The 12,803-nt window shown below is 46.1% G+C and overlaps 1 long non-coding RNA gene across 2 annotated transcripts; it reads left to right on the top strand.

The window, feature by feature from the left end:
* Positions 1–4,735: 4,735 nt before the first annotated feature.
* On the top strand, positions 4,736–8,753 carry LOC119961053. Of its 2 annotated transcripts, XR_005459584.1 has the most exons (4): positions 4,736–4,765; positions 5,365–5,530; positions 6,180–6,260; positions 8,300–8,749. It is a non-coding gene; the product is annotated as an uncharacterized LOC119961053 (long non-coding RNA). The 2 variants fall into 2 exon arrangements; XR_005459583.1 differs by lacking the exon at positions 4,736–4,765 and having other exon boundaries at positions 4,792–5,530; positions 8,300–8,753.
* The last annotated feature ends 4,050 nt before the right edge of the window (positions 8,754–12,803 follow it).

Below are 12,803 nucleotides of genomic sequence, written 5' to 3'. Positions count from 1 at the left end.
GCGAAATACAAAATGCTGCCAAGAGTCGATCCAGTCCTCCAAACATTCTCATTGGTCAACACCTCTCAGGCAGGAAATGAGGTTGTGGAAACCGTGCACACGTGGCCAATGGGAAGAACTCAAAATGATGCAGAGTCTCAGCCAATGATGGAGATCCAGGATCAGCCCCGCCCCTCATTCACTCCGATTGGTTGGACAACCAGACACTCCCACTCGTTCCTCCAGTCCCGCCCCCTCTTCCTTTTGGCCTGGAGTTGCCGTCAATCACTCCCCGGCATTGTGATCCGGAGCAAGCGCAGTGTGGCTGCTGGACATGGATTTCAGCCCTTATTTGTCCTGGAGAAGCGGAGTCAGCGTCAGGCGGTGGGTGTGAGGATTTGGAAACACTTTGTGGATCCGCAAACCCTTCACCATCGTTGTCAGCTCCCTGGTTTGCAGCTGCGGAGCTTCTCCCTCCCTCCCGGGAACAGGCCCAGGTTAACGGGCACCATCCTGCTTCACACACTGGAGGGTGGTTCACATCACAGGATGGGGGGATAATAAATAAGAGCTTGGGGGAGGTGGGGGGGCTTGATTCACAAACATCAGCTGGAGGTCCCAAACTCCCAATCAGAACCTGCAGATCCCAGGTCTCCAGCTCTGGGGGATTGGTGGCTTCAGGTGCAGCCATCTTGGTGAAGGAACATAGTGTGGGCGGGGCTTCAGGGTCCCAGTGACCAGGAGGAACAATTATTGATTAATTGATTTGATTCTCACTTTTCACAAAGTGGTTTGAGAACTGAACCCAGCCAGAGGGGAGGGAGGGGGTAAACTGGAAGGAAAGGCATTGTGAAGGTGGTGTGCAGGGTTTGCCAGGCTGACCAACTGTCATGGTGAAAATTAAGTCACAGCCTGCACTGAAAGGCTGGCGTACTGCCAGAGCTGGGACCAGGCCGCCTGGGGTAAGTCTCTGCCAGAGCTGGGACCAGGCCGCCTGGGGTAAGTCTCTGCCAGAGCTGGGACCAGGCCGCCTGGGGTAAGTCTCTGTGTTTCTGGAACACAGAAACAGTCAGGACCATGGTTCTGTGCATTGAGAAAGGTCCAATTTGTATGACAGACAATATCCAGGCAGCATGCAGTTATTCCAGTAAAATATGGGACTGTTAGTCACTGTGGGATTTGCATCCAGCCCCGGGAGGCAAGAGAGTGCATGGGATTAGGATTCACTGCTTTACAGGTACAAATGTGGAAAATATTCTTCATGGAAAATAGAACTGTACGTTCAGAATTTCTCTTCTCTAAAGTTTTGTAAACTCCTTTTCCAGGGCATTAGACTTGGATTTACAAACAGGAACTCCAACTGCATGGTCAGACAGTCACTGACTCACCACAGCCTGAATATCATCAATCATTGAATTTGGAAGAAGAAATGTTTGTGTTCTGTCTGTGTGACACCATTTAAAACATCTGTGTGACTGGAAAAGCATCAGGACACACACTGGAATGTGAGGTTCCAGTATACTCAATGTACAAAGAGCTTTAACCAGTTAAACAGCCTGTTATAATCATCACACGATTCGCAGTGGGGAAAAAAGCGTACTCGTGTTCTGTGTGTGTGGACAAAGCTTCAACTGATTGTCCAAACTGGAAAGACGCAGGGAAACTAGAATCATGGAGAAACTGTGGAAATGTGAGGACTGTGGTAAAGGATTCAATTCTTCATCCCGGCTGGAAATCCATCGACGTGTTCACACTGGGGAAAGGCCTTTCATCTGTTCTGTGTGTGAGAGGAGATTCACTCAGTTATCTGCCCTTCGGTTACACCTGTGGGTTCACACTGAGAAGAAGCCATTCAGCTGCACAACCTGTGAAGAGAAATTCAAGTCCTTATCCATCCTCACTGAACATCAGCGAATTCACACGGGTCAGAAACCATTCATTTGCTTTGTGTGTGGGGAAGGATTCACTCAGATATTCACCCTCCAGTCACATCACCAAATGCATTTGGAGGATCCATTCGGGTGCACCACCTGTGGAGAGGGTTTCAGTCAGTCAGCTGACCTCAGTGAGCACCAACGCACTCACACTGGGGAGAAGCCGTTCACACTCCGTGTGTGGGAAGCGATTCCTTTGGTCATCCCAACTGCTGACACATCAGTGGGATCACACCGGGGGGGAGACGGTTCACCTGCTCCTTGTGTGGAGTGGGATTCACTCGGTCACAGCACCTGCTGAGACACCAGCGAGTTCACAAGTGAGTGCAGAGACTGGAATCTGCTGTTTGGTTGCTGCTAATCACATCCAGGATTGATCGTCTGACAATATCTGGTTTGATTCTGCTGATGTTAACAATCCTTATAACTGGCAGCAGTTTAATATTCTGAAGATGTCACTAGTTTTCGGGGCTGCAATGTCTCTTTTTAAAAGCACCAGCTGTGATCTTACGACTGAAATCAAGAACTCTCACCAGGAACATCTTTACAGTAAAATACTGAACTTGTACTTCAATCCTAAATTGATCCTTGATGCAAATCAGTGTCTGAAAGCTTCTACTGATCAACATCTCCAATTAGAAAGTGCAAATTAATCCTTCCTGACAATTCTTACTGACTTCTTCAGTGGTATGCCCATTAGGAAATTAAATTGTGAAGAAAGCAAAACAAAACGGTGCAATATTATACAGGCACTGTGAAAACGTACATAAACACTGAACATCAACATTGTTATTGGTGAAGTTTGGAAGTTGCTGAGTTGAATCATTTCTGACACAGCAGCAGCAACATTTGGTAAAGGTGGAACCCACAACAAAGACTGGTTTGAGAGCCACTCAGCAGAGGTGACATCTGTCATTGACGCAAAAAGCAAAGCCGACCTGATGTACACCATAAACCCAACTATGAGAACACTACATCATGTGAAAGCCAAGACAGTTGTGTAAAAATCAGGATGACACTCTGCAGATAAACATTGGATCAGCCTGTGTCAATGATTCCAGACTGCCTGTGACAATGGAAATCTCTGTATGATGAGATCAAGAGGGCACTTCATCCGACCATCACCAAAGTTCCCCGGCTGAAATTGGAGCTGGTGACGTTCTTACCAACAGATGTAAACAGATATCCCGCTGGGCCCAACTGTGAGCTGAACTCCTGTGAGACAGACATTTCCCAGTCTCTGTTTGACTCTCCTGCAGCTTTCTGTCATGGTTGAGGTGAGTTGTGTTGGACAAGGAACCCTCATCATTTGAGCTGGAAAAGGCCATTGATTGCTGAGCAAGCAGAAAGGTGCCCGGCAAGGATGGAATTCTAGCTGAACTGCTCACACACAGAAAGTCCCATCGACTGTCACACCTTCCTGCCCTCCCCTTTTGGGCTGTGAGACTGGTCCACGGAACATGTGTGATGCAATAAAAACAGCAGTGACAGAGGAGACAGCATCAACTACAGGGACATCTCACTCCTTAGAGCCAGGGGAAGACCTTCACTTGGGTGATCTTTAAAAGATTCATCTCCTTAAAGACTGGGTGTATCCAGAAGCACAGTGCGGTTTCTGTGCTGTCAGATCTACAGTGAACATGATCTTCTCCAGCACACCAGCTACAAGGGAAGAGAACAATTGAGATATGATCTAAAGTGCCAGTGCTGAGAAAGTGAAATGTTCTAATTACTGAGTGAAAGTAAACCTTTCAGTGTGAATCACAATTTACTGGTACAATTGGAAAAGGCACCAAAATGTTCGATTCCCTGAAGATAAACTCCGGCCTTACATAGAAACATAGAGAATAGAAGCAGGAGGAAGCAATTCGCCCCTACCAGCCTATTCCACCATTCATTATGATCATGGCTGATCATTCAACTCAGTAACCTGTTCCCCGCATTCCCTCCAGTCTTTGATCCCTTTTACCCTGAGAGATGGATCTAACTGCTTGTTGAAACCATACAATGTTTTATCCTCAACTACTTCCTGCAGTAACAAATTCCATTGGCTCACCTCTTTCTGGATGAAGAAATTTCTCCTCATCTCTATTCTAAATGGTCTGCCCCCTATCCTCAGACTATGATGCTGGACTCTTTCCCCCCTCCCCCCCTCCACCATCAGGAACATCCTTCCCACATCTACCCTTTCCAGTACTGTTAGAATTTTATAGGCTTCCATGAGATTCCTCTCCTGAGCTCCAGCGACATAATCCTAACTGGCTCAATCTCTCATCATACGTCAGTCCGTCAGCCCAGAAATCAGTCTGGTAAACCTTCACTGCATTCTCTCTACAGCAAGAACATCCTTCCTCACTCTGCCAGCAGGGTTGTGGGATTAATTGGATGGATCTTGCAAAGATTCAGTACAGGTATAATGGGCTGAATGACTTTTATTGGTGCAGTTTTATTCTGTAAAACAGTGAATATTCAGAATCATGGATGGAGAAGGAAAGAGAGAAGAACCTGTGACTGCGATTGAACCCAGTCAGAGTCAGCAACCTCGGTGGAGGGATGAGAGGAAATAGTACAAAAGCTTTAAAAACTCTGCACGGTCACACAGGAGAACTTTGAGAAATGGAGCATAGCAGATTACCAATTCACAATTTATTACATTTTTAGATTAATTTATCTCAAATGGTAACCAAGTTATATTGTATTAACTGTGATGTTGCAATGGTGTGGATATTACCCAGCAACCCCCTTGATGTGAATGTGCTCTATTCACTGCACATGCGCAGAGATCTTTGTGGAGCATGCGCAGTGTCACTTTGCTCGGAGGTCTGCGAGTGCGGGAGCGGTTGTTTGGGCGGGTGAGTCGGTGGGGCGGAGGGAGGAATGGAGCCGGGAGTGGGGAGGGAGAGGAGGCTTCATAAACGCCCGGTGAAGGTCCACGGCCGGAATAAAACCTTTCAGGTCCCGAGTTTGCAGCTGCGGTGCTTTTATCCGGATCAGGCCCAGTTCCAACGCCGCCATCTTCGTTCGGCGGGGAGCAGAGCGCATGCGCGGCCATCCTGACCTCTGATCAGAGAATCCCTGGAGTGCAGAATGAAGCCATTCGGCCCATCAAGACTGCACCTTTCCCTTCGAAAGACCCTTCCTGGGCCCACTCTTCACCCTATCCCCACCTGACCTGTGGAAGAAAACAAGAGCACCAGAGGAAACCCACACAGACACGGGGAGAATGTGCAAACTCCACACAGTCACCCAAGGCCGGAATTGAACCCTGGTCGTGGTGCTGTGAGGCAGCAGTGCAAACCACTCTGCCACCGTGCCGGGGTTCCAGTGGCCAGGAGAGAAAATGTATGACTCATTGATTGAAAGGTCTGGTTTACAGCCACCCTCTTTCGAGGGGGAAAGGTGTTGCAGGGCACCCCTTAATAATAAGCACATTTTTTATTGTCACAAGTAGGTGTACATTAACACTGCAATGAAGTTACTGTGAAAAGCCCCGAGCAGCCACACTCCAGAAGATTTGAAGATTGCAATTTTTCTCTGATTCCAGTGCTGCTGAATTCTTTCCAGCTGCAGCTCCAACAGCAGTGTTTAAATTTGAAAACAGTGAAATAGTTCCAGAGGTGAGTATTATTCAGCATTCATCTGTAATTTAGACTTTTTAGTGTTGTGTTTTGTTATCTGTGCTCTGGTTCCAGGGTTCTGGGGCAGGTTTGCTACCTTCACTGTGGATCTGAATCCATGTTCACCCATTGCTCTTTTTCAGCTCTGCCCTCCCTCATCACCTCTCTGCCATTGTCTGATGTCTTCTGCCTCTAATAGTGGATTTATTTTAACCATGTTTGGTATTTTACTGTTATTTCTTCCAATGTGCCTGAATGAAGATTTAACTGCTGCCCATCGCTTGGCTATGTGCTGCTGATTTACCATCTTTATTTTCCCATGGTCAGGAATTGTTTTTCCAGCATCAGAGATAATTTTCCTTCTGCTCATCAGCTGACATTAACCATCAAATTCTGCTCCATATTTATTCCCTGCAATTTAAGATTACTATCAGACCAGCCATGATCTTACTAAATGGTGGAGCAGACTTGAGGGGCTGAATGGCGACTCCTGCTCCTTGTTCATATGTTTATTTATTCTGTCACCCGGAGATGTTAACTCTGTTTCTCTTGCCACAGTTACTTGCTGATATGATGAGTATTTTCAGTATTTGCTCTTTTTATTTCAGATTTTCAGTAACCACAGTATTTTGCTCTTATTCTGTTACAGGCGTTTCTCACGGAACGGAGTCTGGAAGCAGAGATAGACCAATTAAGAACTGATTTGCATTGGGGAGGGTTGGCTGTGGAGGTTAGTCTCTGGCCTCCAATTACAGTCCTTTGTCGCAGAATCATTGAATGATTACAATATAGATGGAGGCCATTCAGCCCGTCATACCCATGCTGCCTCATCCCATTCCCCTGTCCTTTCTTCACTTCCTTGCAGCATTTTTTCTTTCCAAGGTCTTGTCCAATTCCCATTGGTTTGTTGTCTCAGTTTGGCTGGAATGGAGATGCAGGAGAAGCTGCTGGGTTTAACCCCGAGGACTTTGTAACCCAGTATTGAGCAATCATTTCAGATGTGAAGTTGTCAAGGGAGGTACGGGGAACGGCACTAAGTCAAACACATTTGGAGAGCCGGTGCAGACACAATGGGCCTTCTGCACCCTAGCAATTCAGTGATTGAGTGATTAGCACTGCTGTTGCATGGCACTGAGCACCTGGGTTTGATCTCAGCCCCGGCTCCCTGCCCGTGTGGAGTTTGCACATTTTCCCCGTGTCTGCATGGGTTTCACACCCACAACCCAAAGATGCGCAGGATTGGTCATGCTAAATTTTCCCTTAATTGGAAAAAAATAATTGGGTACTCTAAATTTAAAAATCAAATGAACTCATCTGCCTGTTTACCTTTACCAATCTGATTAGCACAACCTGTATGTAGATTAAAATCGCATGATTATTGCAGTACTTTTCTCACAAGCCATTGTTCCTCCCTGTATTCTCCGCCCTGCAGTGTGGTTACTGATCGGGGGGCCTAGAAACAACTCCCACAAGCGACTTCCTACGTTTATCATTTCTTATCAATATCCAACCTGATTGTGCATCTTGATATCCAGAACTAAGGTCAACTCTCTCTATTGTACTAATGACAGCACGGTAGCATTGTGGATAGCACAATCGCTTCACAGCTTCAGGGTCCCTGGTTCGATTCCGGCTTGGGTCACTGTCTGTGCGGAGTCTGCACATCCTCCCCGTCTGTGCGTGGGTTTCCTCCGGGTGCTCCGGTTTCCTCCCACAGTCCAAAGATGTGCAGGTTAGGTGGATTGGCCACGCTAAATTGCCCTTAGTGTTGGGTGGGGTTATGGGGATAGGGTGGAGGTGTTAACCTTGGGTAGGGTGCTCTTTCCGGGAGTCGGTGCAGACTCGATGGGCCGAATGGCCTCCTTCTGCACTGTAAATTCTATCTATCTAATTAACAGAGGTGTCCCTCCGCATATTCCCAGTTTCCTGTTCTTCTGAAACGTCACGCACCCTTGAGTATTCAGGTCGCAGCCTTTGCATCTTGCAGCCGTGTCTCTGTAATGACTATCAGATCACAGTACCTGGAGTACGGTGCACACTTTCAATCTCCTTCACTAAGGAGGGTGATTCTTGCATCAGAAGCAGTTCAGAGAAGGATCACCGGGCTGATTCCTGGGATGAAGGTCTTGTGTTGTGAGGAAAGGGTGGGCCTGGACTCATTGGCGTTTAGAGGTGATCATATTGAAACATATACGATTCTGAGGTAACATGATAGGGGAGATGAAGAGAGGATGTTTCCCCTCATGGGGGATTCAGGAGCGAGTGGGCAGATTGTCAAAATAAAGGGTCCCCATTTCTGATGGGGATGAGGAGCAATGTCTTCCCTCAGAGGGGGGTTAGTCATTGCAATTCTCTTCCCCAGAGAGCAGTGGAGGCTGCATTGTTAAATATATACAAGGCCCAGTTAGGTTTTTGATCAAAAAGGGAGTCGAGGGTTATGGTGACAGGAAGAAAATGAAATTCAGGTCACAATCCGATCAGCCATGATCTTATTAAATAGAAAAGCAGTTTTGATGGGCTGAATGGCCTACTCCTCTTATTTCTGGGGATATAAGCTCTCTTGGTCGAGAACAGGAAACGCTGAGTGTTGATCTGTCAATCAGCGGGAATTAGCGCCTTCTGGAGAATAGGGAGTGTGTACCTTAGATACAGCAGAGTGAGAATGGAGGGAGAGAGAGAGATAGAGTGTGTGAGACAGTAACTAGAATTGTCTGTTCTGAATTTCTGAGCTGTCCTGACAGTGATGATATTTGTAAACTCCTTTAACAGGATATTCAAAGGGGAGGATTTGCAGCAAGAAATCTCAAACCAAACTTCACATCGAGATCTGACAGAGTCGGCCATTTTACCATCAGTGTGACTGGAAAAGCACCGAGACTCCCGCACCAGGGGGAAACCGTGAGGATTGTGGGAAGGGATTAATTTCCCCATCTGAGCTGGAAACTCATCGACTCACTCACACAAGAGACCGTTCACCTGCTCTCAGTGTGGGAAAGGATTTACTGCTTCATCCAATCTGCTGACACACCAGTGAGGTCACCCGGTTCACCTGCTCCGTGAGGGAACGGGTTTACTACTTCATCCAGTCTACACAAACACTAGCAAGTTCACACTGGGGAGAGATTTGTCCTTTCATTCATTCTGCTTACACACTGGCAACTTCACACTGAGATGCCATTTATCTGCTCCATGTGTGGGAAGGGATTCGGAGATTCGTCCAAACTGCTCACACATTCACGAATTCACACTGGGGAGAGGCCGTTCACCTGTTCTGATTGCGGGAAGGGATTCGCTCAGTTATGCAGCCTGCTGAGGCACCAGCGAATTCACACTCGGGAGATGCCGTTTATCTGCTCCGTGTGTGGGAAGGGATTTGGAGATTCATCCAACCTGCACACACACTCCCGAGTTCACACTGGGGAGAGGCCATACACCTGTTCTGACTGTGGGAAGGGATTCACTCAGTTGTCCAGCCTGCTGAGACACCAGCGAGTTCACTCTGGGGAGAGACCATTCACCTGCTCCGTGTGTTGGAAGGGATTTGGTGATCCATCCAGCCTGAGCAGACACCAGCGAATTCACACTGGGGAGAAGCCGTTTACTTGATCCGTTTGTGGAAACAGATTCGTTGATTCAATCCACCTGCAGAGACACCAGCGGGTTCACACTGGGGAGAAGCCGTTCACCTGCTCAGTGTGTGGGAAGGGATTCACTCAGTTAACCAACCTGCAGACACACCAGCGAGTACACACTGGGGAGAGACCGTTCACTTGCTGTGTGTGTGGGAAGAAATTTGTTAATTCATCCAACTTGTTAACACACCAGCGACTTCACACTGATGAGAAGCCGTTTATCTGCTCCGTGTGTGGGAAAGGATTTAGAAGTACAGCCCACTTGCAGAAACACCAGCGAGTTCACAAGTCATTACAGGGGTTGGATTCTGCTGTTGTGGCTGCTGTTAATCCCATCCAGGACTGACCCATGTTCATTCTGACAGTGGGTGAAGTGGGAGCGTCAGGGGAGGTTTCTTTCCGTTGCACTGACCAGTGTCCCAATTTTAATTTCTGTCGGCTGAATCTCTGAGCGAGGGCACATTTCCACTGAAATGATCCACCGAAGCAGATGAAATGCATTAATTTTATCCTGGACAGTTCTAATGAATGTAGGAAATTATTATACATATTGAATTTTATATATATTGCAGAAATATTTTTGAAAATGCACATTTACAGTATCACTGTACTCTGCGTCACCCAATATCTATGTCTATGCATTTACATTGTGTATTTATCGTATGTCCTATGTTATTTCACGCATGGAACGATCTGCCTGGATTGTATGCAGAACAATACTTTTCACTGTATCTCTGCACGTGACAAATCTAATATACAGGCAGATGGTATGTTTGCAAAAGATGCAATTAAAATGTTGTAAAAATGGGATAATCATTGAATCTAACCATTTAATTGTTTCTCTAAATTGGGCGAATGAAATCTAGTTTATAGAAAGGTTCACCGGGGTTTAAGATAATTGAGGAATTGTGTTTAGCCTTATTAAAATGGCAATAAGACAGTTAGTGGGGTAGCGAAATGTAACTAATGAGTCAAAGACGGAAACCTGAAAGGTGTCTCACTTTTACTGAAAGCAACTCTACACAGAGGACAGCAAGGATCCCTGTGTTTGCTAACTTTATTTCCAAGTGGCTTTTGACCAGTAATAGCCTTTGATTAATTGGAGAATAAAAGGTCTAAGGTAGTAATTAAGAATAGTTTAACTGTTAATTGCAGCTATTCTCTGTGATGTTAGTTTAGTTGGTATTGTGTTACTAATAAAGTTTGTTTTAATATAAAAGATCGCTGTTAGTCAGTGGAATCACTCCGGGAGTGAAGTATCTTTTCCTCACAGTTTTATAAATTAAAAAACATTGGGGTCTCATCCGGATTCCTAATATAAATTGGGGTCTGAGCCGGTATCAGTAACACAGTAAATAAATGATGCAAAGGGTGAACTGCGAGGAGGATACAGAGATGCTTCAGCAGGATTTGGACAGGCTGAGTGAGTGGGTATATACATGGTAGGTGCAGTATAGTGTGGATAAATGTGAGGTTTCAGCTTTGGTAGCAAAAACAGGAAAGCAAATTATTTGTTGAATGGGTGTAAATTGGGAGAGGTGGATACTCAGCGAGACTTTGGTGTCCTCATGTATCAAACGCTGAAAGTAAGTGCTCAGGTACAGCAGGCAGTAAAGAAGGCAAATGGTATGTTGGCCTTCATAGCGAGAGGATTTGAGGATAGGAATAGGGATGTTTTACTGTGATTGTACAGGGCATTGGTTAGGCAAAACCTGATGTATTGCGTGCAGATTTTCTGTCCTTATCTGAGGAAGGAGGTTCTTCCTATGGAGGGAGTGCAGCGAAGGTTTACCAGGCTGATTCCTGGGATAGTGGGACTGTCATATGAGGAGAGACTAAGTATGGTTAGGATAATATTAATTGGAGTTTAGAAGAGTGAGAGGGGATCTCATAGAATCGTATTCCAACAGGATTAGACAGGGTAGATTCAGAAAGAATGTTCCCGGTGGTGGGGGAGTCCAGAACTAGGGGTTACAGTTTGGGGATAAGGGGTAAACCTTTTAGAACTGAGGTGAGGGGAAATTTCTTCACCAGAGAGTAGTGAATATGTGGAATTCACTCCCACGAAAAGTAGTTGAGGCCAAAACACTGTTTAATTTCACGAAGGAATTAGATTTAGTTCTAAAGGGATCCGGGGGTAGTGGAGGCAGGATCAGGGTATTGAATTTGATGATTAGCCATGATCAGAATGAATGGTGGAGCAGGCTTGAAGGGCCGAATGGCCTCCTCCTGCTTCTATTTTCTGTGTATATTTGAAGTAAATAGTCTTTTTCTTACCACTACAGGTGTCTTGTCTTTCATTTGTCCTCATTCCGGAGGTTGGCCGCGCTCTGAACAATCTTTCTCCACTGACATTTAATTAGTTAATTTAATTAATATCTATTTGAATTTGGTGGACTTTTCATTGTTAGATTGATGCCCTTAAGGGAAAGTGAGTGAGAGGGGTTGACAGGCTCTTTAACAGAAAACCAGTCCCTCTAAGGCCATTGGCAAAGGAGCCAGAGTGGGAGAAGAGATTTAATTTTTCACAGAGTTGTTCTGATCTGCCTGAAAGCAGATTCAATAGTATCTTTCCAAAGCGTAAGTACTTGAAAGGGAAGAATTTGCAGGGCTGTGGGGGAAGAGCAGAGCAGGTGGATGAATCGGAGTCCTTTCAAAGAAATAACAGGGGAATGATGGACCAAACGGATTCCTCCTGCAGCCTGTGAATTTGAACCTCTTTTTGTGCAGGTTAAAAGGGACAAATTTCATTTCAGCCCCTTCCCTGTTTATGTATTTAAAGGGAAGATATAACAATGTTTTCCTCGGTGTATTTTAAACATTGAAGTCTTGCACGACCGAATATAGTCAACAGCCTTCCTGTAGCCCTCTCTGGACACACCAAGAAAGCGTTTGACTGCTTAACAATAGCAGGTTCCACTGAATAGGATCTAACCACAACAACAAAACCTTGCATTTGTATAGCACCTTTAAACTTCCCCGAGAGCTTCACAAATGTGAATACCAAAGAGAATTTGACGCTGAACCACATAGAGATATTAGTGGGGGGGGGGGGGTGGGGGGGGGGGGGGGGGGTGGGAATGTAAGGCGACATGAATCCATGCAGTGTCTGCATGGTCTCGCCAATGTACCACGCTTCAGGACATCCTTTCCTGCAGCGTAAGAGGTAGACTACATTGGTCGAGTCGCACGAGTATGTGCCGCGTACCTGGTGCATGGTGTTTCCACCTGATGGATGGTGGTGTCCATGCCGATGATCTGGCATGTCTTGCAGAGATTGCCCTGGCAGGGCAAACCATTGTTTGCAGCAAATTACCCAGCCTTCAGAACAACGACCACGACACCACACAACCCTGCCATGGCAATCTCGGCAAGACATGCCAGATCATCGACATGGATACCACCATTACACGTGGAAACACCAACCACCAGGTACGCTCTCTAACTGTGCCGAACCAACATTTTATTCAGTTCCATCATAACCTCCCTGCTCTGAAACTCTATGCCTCGCCTAATAAAGGCAAGTTTACTTTACCATCGAACTGAAAACGCCCAGACTTCATGTCGAGATTGTGAAGGCAGCCAATTCTCAAATTCAGCCAGGAACACATTCCCCACTCCCCTCAAGGGACCTGGTGTGC

The sequence above is a fragment of the Scyliorhinus canicula genome, unplaced genomic scaffold (assembly GCF_902713615.1).
Source record: "Scyliorhinus canicula unplaced genomic scaffold, sScyCan1.1, whole genome shotgun sequence".
In the NCBI taxonomy this organism is placed as follows: Eukaryota; Metazoa; Chordata; class Chondrichthyes; order Carcharhiniformes; family Scyliorhinidae; genus Scyliorhinus; species Scyliorhinus canicula.
The sequence above is the reverse complement of the archived record's forward strand: the minus strand, read 5'-3'. Positions and strand labels throughout refer to the sequence as shown.